Source organism: Apium graveolens, chromosome 9, assembly GCF_009905375.1.
Source record: "Apium graveolens cultivar Ventura chromosome 9, ASM990537v1, whole genome shotgun sequence".
In the NCBI taxonomy this organism is placed as follows: Eukaryota; Viridiplantae; Streptophyta; class Magnoliopsida; order Apiales; family Apiaceae; genus Apium; species Apium graveolens.
The window spans coordinates 42,108,277-42,121,193 of record NC_133655.1 but is presented as its reverse complement, the minus strand read 5'-3'; positions in this window follow the sequence as shown (position 1 = coordinate 42,121,193).

Here is a 12,917-nt window from a genome sequence, read left to right as displayed (position 1 = left end):
ATTCTTACCAACTTTACCACTTTATTTCTCAATACTTTCTCTCTTTCTTCTAGAATCTTTATCGGACTCTCTACATATGATAAATCTTCCTGAAGCTCTATTGGCTCATATTCTATTACATGCCTGGAATCTGGATTGTACTTTTTAAGCATTGATAGGTGAAAAACATTGTGAATGTGCTCCATGTGCGGTGGTAATGCCAATTCGTAAGCTACCTTGCAAACGTATTTTAGGATCTCAAAAGGTCCGACATATCTTGGGCTTAGCTTTCCTTTCTTCCCAAACCTCGGTAGTCCTTTCCATGGTGATACTTTCAGTAATACCAAGCTTCCTTCTTCAAATTCCATGTCTTTCCTTGACTGGTCTGCATATTTCCTCTGACGATCTTGTGCGGCTATTAATCTCTTCTGGATAATTTCAACAATTTCCTTTGTCTGCTGTACCAATTCAGGTCCAAGTATTTTGCGTTCTCCTACTTCGTCCCAATATACTGGAGATCTACATTTACGTCCATAAAGGGCTTCATAGGGTGGCATCCCAATACTGGCATGATAATTGTTGTTATAAGCAAACTCTACCAGAGGTAAATACTCGTCCCAACTTCCTTTAAAATCAATAGCACAAACACGCAACATATCCTCGATTGTCTGGATCGTTCTTTCACTTTGGCCATCCGTCTGAGGGTGATAGGCCATACTCATATTCAGTCTTGTTCCCAAACATTCTTGAAAACTCTTCCAAAATCTTGAATTAAATATTGGATCTCGATCAGATACGATAGTCACAGGAACTCCATGACGAACTATAATTTCCTTCAGGTACATATGGACCAACTTGTCGAGCGAAAATCTTTCATTTATAGGCAAAAAATGAGCTGACTTGGTAATTCTATCCACTATAACCCAAATGGCATCATGATTAGCCCTTGTCCTTGGTAATCCAACTATGAAATCCATGGCAATGTGTTCCCACTTCCACTCTGGAATCTCCAATGGCTGTAGCAATCCGCTTGGTCTCTGATGCTCTGCTTTAACTCTCTGACATGTATAACATTTGCTAACCCATTCCGCAATTTCCCTCTTCATATCTGGCCACCAATAATTCTCTTTCAAATCCCTGTACATTTTGGTACTCTCTGGATGGATGGAATACCTCGAACTATGTGCCTCTTGTAAAATTTCATTTTTAACTCCGTCACCGGTGGAATCCAAATTCTAGATGAAAACCTCAGAATACCTTGATCATCCTTTTACGTACATAATTCTTCCCTTATCAAACGATTTAAATCTTGATCCATTACATCTTCCTGGCATTTCTTTATTTTCTCCAATAACTCCGGTTGGAAAGTCATACTGTATACTTTTGCTTCCTCAGGCTTGCAAACTCTAATTTCCAATTCTAATTTTTGAAATTCCTTATATATATCTTCAGGTACTGATAACACATTTAACCTTTCCTTCCGACTCAATGCGTCTGTACAACATTTGCTTTACCGGGATGATAATTAATCGAGCAGTCGTAATCCTTGATCAATTCTAACCATCTCCTTTGCCTCATATTAAGTTCCTTCTGTGTAAATATATACTTTAAGCTTTTGTGATCCGTGAAAATCTCGCACTTTTCTCCATACAGATAATGTCTACAAATCTTCAAAGCGAAAACTATGGCTGCTAGCTCCAAATCATGAGTAGGATACTTCTGTTCGTGTGGTTTTAATTGCCTTGACGCATACGCAACCTTATCGTGCTGCATTAGAACATATCCTAATCCTTTGTGAGAAGCATCGCTATATATTACAAAATTCCCTTGATCGTCTGGAAGTGACAAAACAGGTGCCATGATTAATCTTCGCTTCAACTCCTGAAAACTCTCTTCGCACTTGTCGTTCCATATAAACTTTTCATTTTTCCGTGTAAGCTTTGTCAATGGTGTTGCAATCCTTGAAAAATTCTAAACGAATCGTCGATAATATCATGCCAATCCCAAGAAACTTCTTACCTCAGTGGGTGTTCTCGGTCTCTCCCAATTCGTAACTGCTTCGATCTTTGTCGGGTCTACTTTGATCCCTTCGTTACTGACTATGTGCCCTAAGAACTGAACCTCTTATAACCAAAATTCACACTTCGAGAATTTAGCATATAACTTCTTTTTCCTTAAAATCTCCAAAGCTGTCCTCACATGTTCCGCATGATCCTCTTCCATTTTTGAATAAATTAAAATATCGTCTATAAACACAATGACGAACTTGTCCAAATACTTCTTGAAAATTCTGTTCATCAGGTCCATAAATGTTGCCGGGGCATTAGTCAATCCAAAAGACATTACTAAAAATTCATAATGTCCATACCTTGTTCGAAAAGCTGTCTTTGGTATATCTTCTGGCTTGATCTTCAGTTGATGATATCCTGATCTTAAATCAATTTTGGAGAAGTACTTGGCTCCCTTCAACTGGTCAAACAGATCGTCAATTCTGGGTAATGGATACTTATTTTGACTGTAAGCTTATTGAGTTCTCTATAGTCGATGCACAGTCTCATGCTTCCATCTTTCTTCTTGACAAATAATATTGGGGCTCCCCACGGGGATACACTGGGTCTGATTACTCCTTTTTCTAACAACTCCAGCAATTGCTTCGCTAGCTCTTTCATCTCAACAGGCGTCATTCTGTACGGGGCCTTGGATACTGGTTCTGTTCCCAGTGCTAAGTCGATCGCAAATTCAATTTCTCTATCTGGAGGAAGTCCTGGTAAATCGTCGGGAAACACGTCTGGAAATTCATTCACAACTGGAATATCTTCAAGTTTTGTTGGTTCTTGACTTCTGTCAATCACATATGCTACGAAATGCTCACATCCTTGTCGTAGTAATTTCTTGGCTTGAATCATCATTAAGAACTTCTTTACTTGTTTTTGACCCTTGAACGTTACTATTCTTTCATCTGGCGTCTTCACCATTACCTTCTTATTTCGATAATCTATCTGGGCATCGTGCTTAGATAACCAATCCATCCCTAATATAACGTCAAATTCTCCTAACTTAAATGGTATCAAATCTACATAAAACTTACTACCAGAAATCCCAATCTCACAATTCCCATAAACTTGATTAACAGATACACATTCTTGATTTGCTAATTCCACAATCATTATTTCATTTAAACACTCAACTGGACAATTTAACTTACTAACAAAATCTTGTGAAACAAACGATCGGGTTGCTCCCGAATCTATTAACACTTTGGCACATAAAGAATTTACATTAAGCGTACCTGCTACGACATCTGTATCCTGGATAGCATCTTTCACAGACATATCAAAAACTCTAGCCCTTGGAATCTCATTCACTTTTGGGTAGATACCATAATCCTTAATGCATTACTGACTGGGGCTGGTGTCTTGCAATCCCAGGCCATATGTCCTGGCTTCCCACATTTAAAGCACGTAAATCCAATGGCTGGAACCTTTACTGCTGGATTCCGGATAGGCTGATCCTTGTTTGCTGACTCTCTTGCTGGCTGATTCCGGCACTCCCTCGAATAGTGCCCTTTCTGGTTGCATTTGAAACATACCACATTCAACTTATTACAAACTCCCCCATGCTTCTTCCTACATACTTGACAATCCAGAAAAGTTAGTCTCAACTGATTCGACTGATTTGCATTAACTGGACGGTTGATCTGGCCTCCGTCTCCTGCATTCTGTCTCCAGATATTAAAGTTTCTCCCTGGCTGAAACTTGCCCTTCTTAAAATTTGGAAAATTCCCTGGTTGTGACTGGCCCTCACTCCCTTCAAATTTCCTTTTCTTGCTTTCCTTTTCCTTCTGGAACATCTCACTCTCTGTCTCTGCGATCATAGCCTTCTGTACTACTCCTGCATAGGTATCCAATTCAAAAATGGCTACCTTCCCCCTGATCCATGGTTTGAAACCTTGATGGAATCTTTTAGCCTTCTTCCTGTCAGTATCCACATACGACGGTACATACCTTGACAATTCCTCGAACTTACCCTCATAATCTATTACTAACATGTTCCCTTGCTTTAATTCTAAAAACTTCAGCTCCATTTAATCCTGAACAAACTGAGGAAAATACTTTTCTAAAAACAATTCCTTAAACCTTTCCCAAGTAATAACATCTGTACCTTCCAATGTCTTCACCATCTCCCACCAATATGTGGCCTCATTCTTCAGATAGTGACTTGCAAACTCAACCTTCTGTTCTTCCTTTACTTTCACTAAGGCAAATGCCTTCTCTATTTCCTTTAGCCAAATATTTGCTTCAATTGGCTCTAAGGAACCCTTGAATTCTGGTGGATTTACTGCCTGAAAAGTTTTAAAAGTTACCTGGGGGTTGGTCTGCCTTTGTTGTTGTTGTGCCAGGTGAACTGTTTGTTGGGCCAAGATTTGAAGAATCTGGGCTATTGCTGGGTCCATGGGTCCTGGGTTCACATTTGGATTTGTATCATCTTAGTTGTTATTGTTGTTGGTTTCTTCATTCTGGGTGTTGGTGCGGGTATTTCTTCTGGGAGGCATTTTTTTGTAAAGAATCAATCAACTTATTTAGCTTTTGAATCAATCTTTTGCATAAAAGAAAAGTTTTGTAAAACAGAAATATCTCTTTTTGAAAACAGTTGTAACTAAGTAAATTGCATGCTTCTTTACAGAATTTAAACAGTTATGGAAAATAGGGTACATGGTATCATAGGGGTATAACTGGTGCAATAAATAAGGTAAGGTAAAACAGGTGCAATAAAGTAAATGACAGTGCTGGAAAGGAAAAAGGTACTGATATATATAGATCAAAAGTTTAGGGTGGTACAAGCGTAAAGACACTTCGGAAGTAAAATCAAAAAGGGGTACTATAACCTACTCACTAGTCAGCATAGCTAGTCTATAAATACAACTCAAAAGTCTACTGATACACACTACACACTAATGTATATACTACATAACCATAACAACACTGCTCAACATCTCCATTTCTGAATCTCTGACTCAGCTCCAAGGAAACTCTGGTCCTGCTAGCCTCTCAAAGTCCTCCATCACCTCAGTAGCCCAGCCCATCAGTGCATCAAGGCCTCTACCAGGTAGTGTAGCTTTATGTAGCCTAGCATCAAGAACCCTCCGTGTCACGTGAATCTCCTCTCGAAGCTCCCTCACACCACGATCAACATCGGTAGTCCTAATGATATGCTCTAGCTCTCTGATCTGGGCCAACAAGGAATCACGCTCCAATAGAAGAGCCTCATACTGGTAATAAGGAACTGGGGGCAATGTAGACTGGAATGGAGCACTCACGACTGAATGCCCAGTGGAATTCGAATCAGCTGATGGGGGTCCTCTGACAGGTGGCCTCATGCCTGGAGGTGGAATAGCCTGCAGTGGTACGAGCTGCAATACAGGTGGAGGTAGTATAGCCAACACTGGTGGAACAACAGGGCGTGAATCCGAAGACGGCACTCCAACTGAAGGCTCTGAGTGATCAGCTGATACGGGAATAAAAGAGTCGGCCATTGCTGCTATCTGAAATCATATCGCAATATAAGAATCTCGAACCATAACGCAAATTACACTAATACCTGATATACCGAAGCACTCAACCTCTCGACATTCTATCTTTCTTATTCCTTACTTCTAATCCTAACCCTCTACCCATTCCCGTCAACCTAGGCTTGTGTCAGTGACTTATAACCTGTAGCTCTGATACCAAACCTGTGGCGCCCTCCAAACCCGGGTCAGAAGTTTGGGGTCCACACACTTTATTTATAACCTGCTTATAACATTAATTCAGATAATAATAATATGCAGTGACCCTATTTACCAACTACCACGGATCACAACAGGTTAAAGTATGCACACAAGCCACACATCTACTTATATTACATACCGTTCAAATCTCAATCATTCAAAATCAAACTGAGTATTAAACATTATTACAAACTTTTACAGACTTAAACTATCCCAAAAGAAGCCTATTAGCTCAGCTCAATCAACCTGAACCCCTAGCTCTCGCGCTGGACTGGGGATCCTCGGTACCAACCGGTTCCTTCTTAACTGGAAAAAAACAGAAACAATATCGCACAAATGAGCTAACTAGCTCAGCAAGTCACAATGACAAAACTGAGAATAATGAACATCAAGTGAACATGGTTATGATATTAAGTGAACAATGAATTATGATTTAGAATTGGATACTATATTTTTATTTTAAAAACCAAGGTTATGCTGCTGATCAATCACGCACTAACCCCGAGCAAATCACACAGCACTGCTCTAACTACTGGATCCAAGGCACGCATTGGCCTAACTTGACCATTATATGGTCTGACCACGAATCTGGTCCATAATTTTATAAAAACAATCCAATTCCAACATAATAACAGAATAAACAATAATAAACAATAACCAGAATCATTAACAACAGTGAGTGCTTAACAATGAAAGGGTTTCAATCCTTGTATGGATCAACAAGATAATTTCAAAGCTTGGATGCTGGATAATGAAAGAATTGGATAACAAAGGAATCAACATTTCAGAGTTTCAAAGATTTGAGCTTTCAAAGAATAGGATACAATGGGTTGAGTATATAAGTAACTCAGTTCAGTGTTTGGTCTTTTAGTTTGTCTGTATTTGTGGAGTAGTATCGTAGATTTGTGGTTCATTTTTGGGGTATACAATAGTCAATGGCTTAGAAAGAATAAAGTTCATGGCTCAAGAACAATAACTGGAATCAGGGTTTGGGTTTCAGTGCCACAAAGCACTTGAAATATCAACAAGACTATCAAGTATTACAGTATCTCGAGAAAGTTCAGAACACTTGCCTGGTATTAGCTTACTACACAGCACTCGCTTCCAATCACAATCGTCTTACTCCTCAACTACCTGTTTCCCCTTCCTACGTCTTGCCTCTTCTGCTCACATATCATAAATATCTATCAATAATCGACTCATAGAATTCTATTCAACACATACTTTTATCTACCCTTCGTTTCACCCAAATCCGATTAACGGATTGAAAGTTACACAATAATCAAGTAAACACCGAATATATAGACCGATAGTCAATCAACAAGTCACGTATAACACATAATACATCACATAATCAATGACCTATCATTTATAAAGAAGTCTTGGGTCATAAATAGGTTTTCTGGTATTTAAAATGATTTTTAAAACATTTTTCGGAATTAAAACGGGTCGTTGGATCAATTTCGGGTTAATAAACAGGGTTCAGTTGGCCAATTCTGGCTTCAAAACAATTTTATAATAATTATCGAGCCTTGGAAAGAATTTAGAATAATATTTTAAAACTCGAAACTATTTTTCGGAATTTTTAAATCATTTTTAAATAATTAAATCTAACTAAATAATTAACTAAAATCAATTAATAATTAATTAAATCAATTAATCAATTAATTTTCAAATTAATTAACCAATTAATCAAGTAAAAATTAACTGAAATTAATTAACTAATTAATTCAGATTTATTTCTGAATTAAAAATATTTTCGGAATTCAAATATTAATTTTTAGAATTTTCAGAAATTAAAAATAAATTTTATAATAAAAATTAATAGGAAATATGATTTTTAAACATTTAAAACAGGAATCCACTTTTTGCAAAGTCTGGAAACTTCAGGGACCTAATTGTATCGTTTTTAAAACTACAGGGACCAAACTGCAATTTTGCAGTCCAGTCAACGGAAAACGTCGGGGGTGGCCGGAGAACTCGACTCCGGCATCCTCCCACCACCACAAGCTCCAGATCAATACTACACAATACCAGGAATCTATATCTGCAATCAAAATTCACCAATAACCCCAGACTTGGCCGGAAATTGGCCAAGAACATCGCCGGTTTCCGGCGAATATCGGAAAACTTCAAAATACAACTCCCTTCGATTCACTAATCCTCTGTCAACGAGCTATATATCAATCGATTGCAAATTTCATAAGGAACACAACCCACTATAAATCAACGGCTAATAACCCCTAAATCAAAAACCCCCAAATTTCAATTGAACATATTCATACGGGTTATAAACCCTAATTTTGAAATTCGAAAATTAAACCCACTTTTAAGCATGTTATTGAACTCCAAATCAGACGTATGACATATGAAAATCATCAGAAAAACAAGCTCTATAACATGCAAGCGTCAAATCATACAAACAATCATCAGAACAAAAATTCATATTTTTAATCAAAATAATTCGAAAATAAATAAATTTATATAAAATCAACCTTTGATTCTGCAGTTCTGAAACTTGTATAATCTGATAGTACCCTTCAAAACCTCCATTTTGGTTACTAGAACTTCCCGAGCAGATTTCAATAACACCTCCAAATAGTTGTTTGATTCTCAGAAAGATTTATGAATATATGATTTTTCTCTGTAAATTATATAATTATCTTTCTGCAAATGATTTTGATACGAAATAAAATACGGGAAAAGGCTATTTATAATTACGGAAAATTAGTATCCCGTTGGATCATTCCGGATATAAAACGGTATGTTTATTTATAAAAACTGATCCAAACGGTATCGGTTTTCGGGATATTTATCCAAACCAGTACAATTTGTACTGCAGTCTTGGTCTCAGCGCCTGGTTACACGTACTACGAGGTGATAATTGGGATAGTTTAATAAAAATAAAAAACTCCCGTTTATCGAAAATACGGGTTTTATTGATTTACCGAAACGAATATTGTATCGAAAATGTTGCGCCGGGACCCGCGCAGAACAAACCGTACGCCGGATCGGAAAAGTCGAAACATGGAATATGCTCGGAATATTACAATTAGGTTAGGAAGGAGTTCTCGGAAGAGTTTCGGGTTCCAAAAATGTAAAAGCGGATGACGTCGGTTGGTTCCCGTTTTTATAAAATAGATTTTAAATGCTCGGAAAAAGATTTTGTAAATTTCATATGATCCTTATAAATCCATAAATCAACATAAAACTAATTAGGAAGATATGACAATTATCTATATTTTATTTTGGATATATAAAAATTATAATACTCAATTAATAATATTTTTAAATATCCAAACACCGATAACACTTAACAATTAATTCATAGAATAGATACTGAACACACATAATATTTATTTAATAGCAAAAATAATTACACGATATATCCCGGATATTACATGGGGCCACTCTGGAGAGCAGGACTGCATGGAGATCTCAGCTAGGAGGTGAGGCAGGGCCATTACAGCAGGCACATAAGGAGGAGGAAGGAGCTGATATGGGAGCTGGCATGAGCATGACACAATACAGGCATTTGGCGAGGAGGATGGATGCGATGCATGACATCCACAGCAGGTTCGCACGTGATCTCACCCAAGCATTGGGGACAACTTTTAGAGCCACCGGTGTTGATATCTAGTGGCCATTTTTCGGTGAGGATTCCGTGTATCCACCTTCCGACACACCTGACACTCCACCTGTTGAGGATGAGGAGCCTAATTCTGATTAGGTATGCCTGAATTCCTTACTATTACCTTCACTGAGGACAGTGAATATTTTAAGTTTGGGGGTAGAAGTTGAAGGAATATGTTTTTGTGTGAGTCTCATATAGTTGTATATTCATGATAGTTTAGTACATATAGTTGCATATTTTGCCATATAGTTTTTTTTGATAGTTTTATGTTATTTTGTTCATATAGTTTTCATGCATTTGCATTATAACATGATCCTTTAGATAATTTTTCCAGTTGACTTGTGATATTGATGCTAGTGTAGTGATGTCGTGTTTAGAGATGTTAAGTCGTATTAAATTGATTTGCATGCTAGAGATAATTGTATTTCACTAAGTCTTATAGGTTGCTAGAGTGCTAGATCATAGTCATGGTTAGTTTGTTTGTCAAGGTGTAATCGCTTGTTTATATTTAAAATTTAGGATATTCTCTTAATAATAAATTAACATGGATTTTTAGAAATTGGAGAAAATTGGATTTCATTGCTAGTTGTTGTGGCTAGGTGTCAAATGGCTAGTAGTCGTATCATATTTATATGAGTAGTATAGGGTTGAATGAGATGGAGCGAAACGCACTCGTTCAGAAATTTCTTGAAAAAAATGAAAAAAAAAAAATAAGTGTTATGTATAATTGATCACGAGTGGGCTCTTTAGTAACCGAGTTATTAAGTTCTTAGGGGACTTTGTGCCTAGTGACTTAAGGCTTTTATAGTCTTGGATCCGCTAACCTAACGCTCGCTACATGGGTACTATTGTATAAGTCTTTTGTGGACCTCACTCATTGCACGATCAAATAAGTATATATGTGTTGTTTTATTCTGAATAAAAGTATGAATCCGTTTAAAACTCTAATATAAAAATTGAAGTGTTAAAGGTTATTTTGAGTCTATCTTTTATTTTATTTATAACCTTGTGATTGCCTTGATGAGTAGTAGGTCATGATTATTGATCTAATTGCGATAGTATATCTGTAAGCATCTATGCACACGCACGTCTCTAGTTTGTAAGTTGATTTGTATGATTTCTTTATTCGAGTAACTGTATTTGTTGATATGTTGCTTGTTGAGTGGTTAAGTTATTCTATTGGGATCGTTGCATTCATATAGTTGCATTCTTGCATTTTTGTTTCTTGTTCTTTGAGTTTGTTTATGCTTGAGGACAAGCATCAATTCAAGTTTGGGGGTATGTTGAGTGGCATTTATGACACTTTATTATGCTCTAATAAGCTTTGAATTGATGCATTTGTACTCAAGTTGTTAAGTGTTTTAATGTGTTTTCTAGTATTTTTGCATTTCAGGCATTATCTAGGTAATCAGGTGAATTAGCATTGTTTTGGTGCTAATTTGGTGTCAAGGTGGTGTTGGAATAAAAGATCGTGGAAAGCCGGCTCGAAGTAGCAAGGAAAAAGATGAAATTTGAGTTGTTCCCAGAAGGACGGCGCGCCCGCGCTGTGTTAGTGCGCGGCCGTGCTAGGATTTCAAAATGACATCGCGCCCGCGCTGTTGTAACGTCTGAGAAATATTATGTACTTATTTTATCATTAAATAAATATTATGTGATTTTATGTGAATTATAGTGAATTATTTGATAATTGATATTAATATTTGATATTTATTTCTGATAAAAATTTAGATATTTTAATCTTTAAGTATCCAGAATAAAATATAGAGTGTTTTGGTATTTTTCTGGTAATTTTTGGATTATCATATGATTTTATAAGGATTTATAGAACTAATAATGATTATTTCACGTAATTATAAAAAAAATTACTTTTTAGAACAAGAAATCATCCCAATTCAATAGTTATTGCATTTTTATAACCCGAAACTCTTCTGAAAACTCCATCCTAACCTAATCTGATAATTCTGAACACTTTTCATGTTTTGACTTTCTCGATCCGGAGTACGGTTTGACCTGTACGAGTCCCAGCGTGAAATTTTGGATACGCTAATCATTTTATATATCGATAAGAATCCATATTCTGAAAAGGCGAGACATTACTATCTTATTTTTGTATAAAGTATTTTATAAGAGGATATGTTTTGATAATTATCCAAATCGGGTATTAAAATTGTATCGTTATATGGTTACTTAGCGGCTAAGTAACCTATTTTCGGATTCGATATGTCAATATAATTATCGAATTATTGAACAAATAAAATATGTGATGGTTCTGTCAGTTATGTGTTGCTATATTATTAATATTTGTAATTTGTTGGATGCGGAGATTTATTTTGTAATTAATTATCGAGTTGTATAAACTTAATTCATTTTTACAGTGGTTTTATTGAATATTTATTCGTATAAATGTTAAAATTGTTTCTAAAATTATTTTTGTTGTTCTACAATTTTATTTATTATTTTTAGGGGTTCATAAAATTTAGAAATCAATATTTTATTAATTATTTAATTTTAAATGATTTTCTGACTTCATTAAATTATAAAATCAGTATTTAATTTCAGAATGCTTCAAAAATCATGAAAAAATTATTTTATTAAGTTGGGAATATTTAAAGAATTTCAAAATTATTTCAGAAATTTTATGGCTTCTTTTTAACCGCACGTGTGTTCGTTAAATTGAAAAGAATACAGGTTCAATGCACGTTATAAAAATGATTTAAAAATCTTGCACATTTAATTTTATTAACCCCTAATTATTTTGGGATTATAAAGGAATTATTTTCAAAAATTATGAATCACTTTGCCCATTAAATACTCGGTCCATTCTTAAATTGCGGTATAAACAGGGATAATCATGGGAGTAAATAAGAATAAAGAAAACAAACAAGAAAAGAAGAAAAAAAAATATAAACCAAAACCCCCCACCTGTTCACTCGCCGCCTCTCCTCCTCTCGATCAATTCTGCTGCTCCCCCTCGTCTTTAATCTCTCTCGTTTTCTCCCTTTCCTCACTCCCCCTCTCCGTTTTTGTTCCTCTCTCTCCCGTTTCCCCCTTTATACTCCATTCTCCGGCCGCCGCTCTCCGGTTCGCCGTCGTTTCCTTGGTTATTTCCTGTCCATTTTTCGGTTGTTCATCTCTGTTTCGTTTTGTTGACTTGACATATATGCATATATATATATACGACATATGTGTGTGTATAGTATTTGGGTCTGTTGGTTGTTGCCGGTTCTGTGTTTTTCCGGCCGCCCGTGCGTGGTTGCGCGTTTCGGTGGCGGGATGGTTTCGATTGCTTCCTGTTATTTGGTTCCTGTTAATTCGAATTGATTTTTGTTTATATTAATTTATTAATTAATTTTCTGCAGGGAAATAAATGAATAAATATTCGTGAAATAAAAATAAATTTCTTGCGAAAAATTATATAATTAACCGGTGGAATTTACGTAGGATGCCCGATATAACGGGAACCCGTAAATTTTATCGCCGTCGGCGATGAGCCTTGGCGAGCCGATGGTGGGCGATGATGATTTTTATCTGAGTCCT